Here is a 6148-nt window from a genome sequence, read left to right as displayed (position 1 = left end):
TCTTACTTCGCTATCCCCAGAATGTCTAGCTGGCAAATAAAGTCTTTGACGAGTTTGTACAATCGAAGTACCAGTTTGTGCCATTATACGGTAGTCAAAGGTGGTATTTTTTAGTTCGGCCCTATCTGTGGTAGGTCGCTAGTCCATAAATATGTATTGCTTTCTCTAACTGCACAACCGATCACGACAAGCCGGTCCCGGGATAAAGGCCAAAGAAAAGGTAAAAGGGGAATCTCCACTCCAGTGGGGTGGTTGTTAGTATATAGCACCGTTGGTGGACATCTTTGGGGAATCATTTGAAATAGAATCTAGTGCAGAAATTTAAGAGTGAACGAATCCTCAAAGTTTTTAGTTTGGTATAATACAAGCAGTATGTGCCTCAATTGATTGGGGATTTTCACTGGCATGTAGACCACTTTTTCTTTCGCACTTATCCACCCTTTACATGTCCGGAAACGTGCGATAACCCAGAGTCGGACATAATTATCTACTGCGCACGCAACTTTATCCGGAGAAAATCGGTTTTGGGAGTAGTTAATAGACCTCAACTTCGCTAGTTGTTCGCTGTGATGGGAAGTGGAAATGCAGCACATACGTATATGCACGGCTCAATAGCCACTCCCATCTGAGCTAGGAGTGTAAAATTCTCTGGCTAGTCAGATGCCATTCCGATTAAATTATTTGTGTTTTAGGTGGAAACACTTGCACCGTCCAGGCTGGGGGACATTTTGAAATTGTTCTGCCAACACGCAGAGATGGGTTTTGGAGATACCCCCGGTTTGTATGTGGTAAGAATTGGGATAACAAAGCAAACTGCACGTTTCCGAGATCCCGTGTAGTAGATTGACCTCTGGAAGCTAATAAATAACAATAATCGTTGACAGAACAATCCAGTAGGACCGAGGATTCAAAAGCGTAACGATACAATAGGAGGCAATGTGGTCAGCGTTCCGCTCGCTTATGATTATTACTCTGATTTGACGCACAGTATGGTCACCAGTCTAACCAACATCCAGTCACGATATAAATCTCTTTGACAGCAGCGGAATTTTAACCGCGACCTTCTATTGCGACAACCTTGTGTTCTAATCAGTTAGTCATTCGGGCTGGCGAGAAAGGAATTACGGACCTCCTTAAAGGGGACCAAAAAAGCACTTTTCTAGGAAGGGGGATATTATCAAAATGCCGGAAAGAGACTTCTTGCCGTCAACTCCAAAAAAAATTATCCTTTTCCCAGCAATGACTGTTCATGAAGGGAACAAGTATAACGCACTATGTATGTATAATATAATAGTACCTTGTACTAAAGTGGGAGGATTCTCTTATAGAGTGGCCACCGCAAATTACGTGTCAAAGGGACACTTCAGTGGAACAGCATTTTGCAGGTTGTTCTGCCGTTCTGATTGATCATTGTCAAAGCGGGTGGTCATTCTGACCATTACCCAGATATATGACCATCGCATTAGGCTTCCCGCTATGTATTTCTGTCACTAATAATTACATTCAGCCTGGCATTTGCATCATTAATTAGATGAAATGCATAAATACTCTGCTATTTTTCTCTTTGGTCTCATCAAATAAATCCATAAATGAATTCACGGAAAACAGCAGTTGATTACGAGCTAGGGCTGAGTTCAGTTTACTAGTGCAACTGAAATGAAGGAAATGATTTCCAAAAGGATGAGGCAATTAAAACTTCTCCATTAAATCCATTCAGCATTTGTGCTCGTTGCTCACGTTTTGACTTTATTAGATACTTAACTTCTACCCACTGTACTTAGACTTATCTCGATAATTAACATCATAAGGAAGAGGTTGATCTATTTACTGTGGATAGCAGCTGTATCTATTTGCTTGATTGTATATTGTATGTAAGTATGTTTTTATCTACAACGTTGCATGAATAGAAGGAAGCAGGCATTATGTGCAACGGATAGTTGGGTAGATGAGTAATGAAATATTACCATGGCTCCAGCAAGAAGACGCACTGTGTGTATTGTGTTGCAAGCAATCTTTGCTTGGGTAATGAAGTGAGGACTTTCTAATTGTTTTAATATAATTAGATGAGTGTCGACGAGAGATTATGAGCTGAATGAGGAGGTGATGAATACTAACAAGAGCTAATTGCAGTCTGTTTGCAGAAGTAAATGGATGCAGCCCCAAGTGAGGTACGGTGGATATAATGTTTACAATGTTTGAAGGAAGGGGATAGATGATTCTATAAAGATAACATTTTCGTGGACATGCTTTCTCGCCTTTCTTCGCCTGCATTGAATCCAACGGTCTGAAGTGGTGGTTAGCGATTGCTACGATATCTGTCTCTTGCCTGGTTGTTTTCGATTATGAACCCGAATTCTTCAGTTCACCCCTCATAGCTCAAGTCCAAAAATACTTTCCTTGTATATTTCACCGACATTTACAGTTTTGTCGACACAGTTTACTGTGCTTTCTTCTCTTCAAGAAACATTTGCTCCTTAATACCTTTCTTGCATAGTTCAGAATTCTATTAATCATCTTGAACTGCCCTGTTATTTTTCAATGCTGCGTTGCTTATACAGATTGATTGCGAAAACCTTTTTTAGTTACTATGATATCTATGCTGCTATCAGTGGTCGTCCGGGAGGCCCAATTAGCACTGCGGTGTGTCTTTTGATGCCACAAGTTTCTAAAGGTGGCCAAAGGGTAGTATAGGTCCCAGGGCGAAACGTAGGTTGGTACCCACGATGGAGCATAAAACCTCAGAAACGCCTGCTGAACCCAAACAGACCCTCTCTCGACTTTTTCGTGGTGACCGCTGGGAGCTCTTTCTTAATGAAAAGCTGCAGACGGAGAAGGATGAACGCGAGACTCCCGCGCCTAAAAGCGGGAAGAATTGTACCAACTGGCCCTCTAGTTTCTTTATTAAGGTAGGCCTGGACCAGATACCGGTTGTTTCGCCGTTGTAGATGAAACTTCTAAGATCATGACAGCTGCGAAAAGAACAAAGGGAACAGAATGATAGCTGCTTCAGATCTTCCGAGCCAGTCCACAGCATTCTCACACTCCCATTTTGAACCTTAAAAAAGCTCTTGAGGTCGGGTCCTGTTCTAGAAGCACCAGATCATCCTTTGCCACCTGAATTCATCGACTGTTAAGCGGTGTAGATTCTACCATTGACAGTCATCAACACGACGCAGACTGCGCCTACCGAGGGATTGCCAAGTGGAGAGCCCCGCCTTGTTTGTCCGTCAGCCTCACTTATTTCACTTTAAGTTCCTGTGACCGAGAACCCAAGAAGTGTGGCTTTGAACATGCCGTCCAGATTGTTCAGCACGTCACTGCACCACTCTCCCAGCATTGAGGATTGCGGCTATCGCTTAGAATGACTTCGTTACGCTGGAGTTTGAATCATGTCTCAGCCATCGACAGGCTTACAGTAAATCCGTACGACTTGGCTACACCGTGTGTATCTGAAAAAATTTCTGCCTCGACTTTACAGACTTTGAATTGAATACTGGGTAATAAGCTTGTAAGACGTCACTAGTATTCCACCCCGCCCAGGCTGGAGAGCACAGTCAAATTTCTATTGAAGCTTGCTTTCCATGTGGCGTAGGCGCTGGGGATGTCCAGAGTTCTCGGGGTATTTTGTCTAGGTGGTTACTATGGCCGTAGGCTTCGTTGTACAACGTCTGGATTCAAGTAGTCTGGCGGTATAGTACGCTATAACGTGTGGGAGTCCAGGAGGAGGAGGTGCAGTAGAACATTGAGGGCATTTCCCAGGCAGGACAGCAGAGCTCCAGTAGCACCTCCATGGACGGTGTTTGGGATATTCTATTATTGTGTGTGAGTTTGAGACGCAAACGCTCTGAGCACCTAGACCCTAGTTGTCCATTGTACCCGATTCCCCCGCCTAACGGAATATCACGGACTTGTTTATGTATCACAGGATTTCTGTTAGTGGATATGATGTTACCAGCTGCAGTTGTAGGACATCAGCACCAAAAATCAGATGTTTGATGCGTCCATAGGCGAGGCACTCACATAGAAAATGTTCCGTGGTTTCCGCTTCTTCATTACATGATAGACACGTATTATCTTAGAGAATACCTATTCCGAACATATACCCAGCTAATCAATTATGGCCAGTCAGTATGCCCACAATAGTTCTGCAAGTCTTCCTGATTTTTGACACTTTTCAGTATATTTGTTTGGTTCTGATAGGAAAAGTTTAGTATGTTTAGCAGCATTAAGGCTCAGTTGCCTGTCATTATGGGAAGCTTGTTTTTGATAACAGCATTAGTGAATGCTACAGACACCCCAATTGGTGGTTCCGGTCGGGTATTGGAAATTGAAACCTGTTTTGCTAAAGCATCCGAGATTTCATTTTACTCTATACCACAATGACCGGGTACCCAGAGTAGTTTCACCGTATTAAATCTAGAAACAGAGTTCAATCGATTTCTACATTTCTGAGCCATTTTTGAAGTGATCAAAGGACTACTTAACGCTCTCACTACAGCTTCATTATCTACTACAGATTGTGATGCGTCTGCTCTTTAACCGCTCGTCAATCATCTAGGTTTGCATATACTTCAGTCTGACATACCGCTGCATATTGTCCTAAAGGAAAAGCCCACTGCTGCTATAGAACCCTGTTCTATTTTTGAGCCTTCGATTTAGAAGACGTCAGTATATCCTGACACACATTCTTCTTGTTTGTCCTAGTTGTCTCTTCGTTTCAGGATAACTCCATATCTTCTGCCAGATAGTTGTATAAATAATAATAATAATCGTTGGCGCAACAATCCATATCGGATCAGGGCCTTGAAGTGTGTAAGAGCACTTCATTCAAGACCGTAACGGTACACTACAGAACAATGTAGGAGGCAATGTGGTCAGCATTGCGCTCACCCGAGATTATTACCCTGATTTGACTCAGGTACTCATTCACAGCTGAGTTGACTGGTATCCGACGTCAAGTCACGATACAAATCCCACTGCCACCAGTGAGATTTGAACCGCGGCCTTCCGTATGACAACCCAGTGACAGTTGTATGGGGTTCCAATAATCAGAAGGCATTGTGAAAACTGGATTCAATTCTCCCAATATCTCTTCCAATATTCTGGGCCTCCCCACGTCCGTTGTTTCCCTATAGATCTAATCGAATTAGTCTATGAGCTGCTCTCTTCTCTGGAAGGTAGCGACCATTTACTTTCTACGTTTTTGTAAATAATACCATTGTGACTTTATTTAGCCTACACAATGACGAAATCTATGAGCGATATCATGACCGTCATGATGCTGATTTTATTTGGATTAACTGGAGTCCATTTCTGTGGCACCAACTGTCAATCAAATCAACGGAACGTTGTGTATTGCTAAACACAGTTCCGAGATCTCGACCAGCAGCTAGCACAGCCACGTCATCTGCATAAGCTTGAGCGTGTATTGGCAGATTTTGTAGTTCGCATAGTAGTGCAATACTCCACAGAAGTGTCGATAGCACCCCACCTTGAGGACAGCCTTTCGTCCCTTCCGTTGTTAGGTAGCGATTGATACCCACTTCAGCACATAACAATCTCTGCGTTAGCATAGCGTAGATCCACTTAATTAAAGTCTATATCATCAACTCCATGCTCTCTAGCGGCATCACAGAGGAAGAGCGTGTGGCGCGGCAGGATTCGCAGCATTCGAAATTTATTTCGAATGTTGCGAGCGAATAGATGGCGCGGATCTATCCACTTTACGTGGCACACCAAGGGAGTCGAAGATCGCAGTAATTATGTTTTTCAGACCTGTCACTGAATTTAATTATTAAGTGAAAATTGCTAAAGAATATGGAAGTCCTTTTTGAAAATAGAATTTGAGTTGAGTTTACTGTATAGAATTCGCGTTGAGTTTGCTGTATAAAATTCGCATTGAGTTCGCTTAAATATTTCAATAAAAATAATAAGTAATCATAATTACTTAATTGGATTACTTAATTGGTGACCCCGGAACTCGCACCAACAGCATCAACAACTGGGATCCCGAATTCCCAGAACCTGCAAAATTGAAAAACTCAAGCACATCATCATCCCCATCAACAAATCGCAGTCTGCGCAAGCACAATCGCCCAGCAGGCAGCCGCAACAACCGATTGGAGATAAATAAGAGTTCCGCAGCCGC

Source organism: Hermetia illucens, chromosome 3, assembly GCF_905115235.1.
Source record: "Hermetia illucens chromosome 3, iHerIll2.2.curated.20191125, whole genome shotgun sequence".
Classification (NCBI taxonomy): domain Eukaryota; kingdom Metazoa; phylum Arthropoda; class Insecta; order Diptera; family Stratiomyidae; genus Hermetia; species Hermetia illucens.
The sequence above is the reverse complement of the archived record's forward strand: the minus strand, read 5'-3'. Positions refer to the sequence as shown.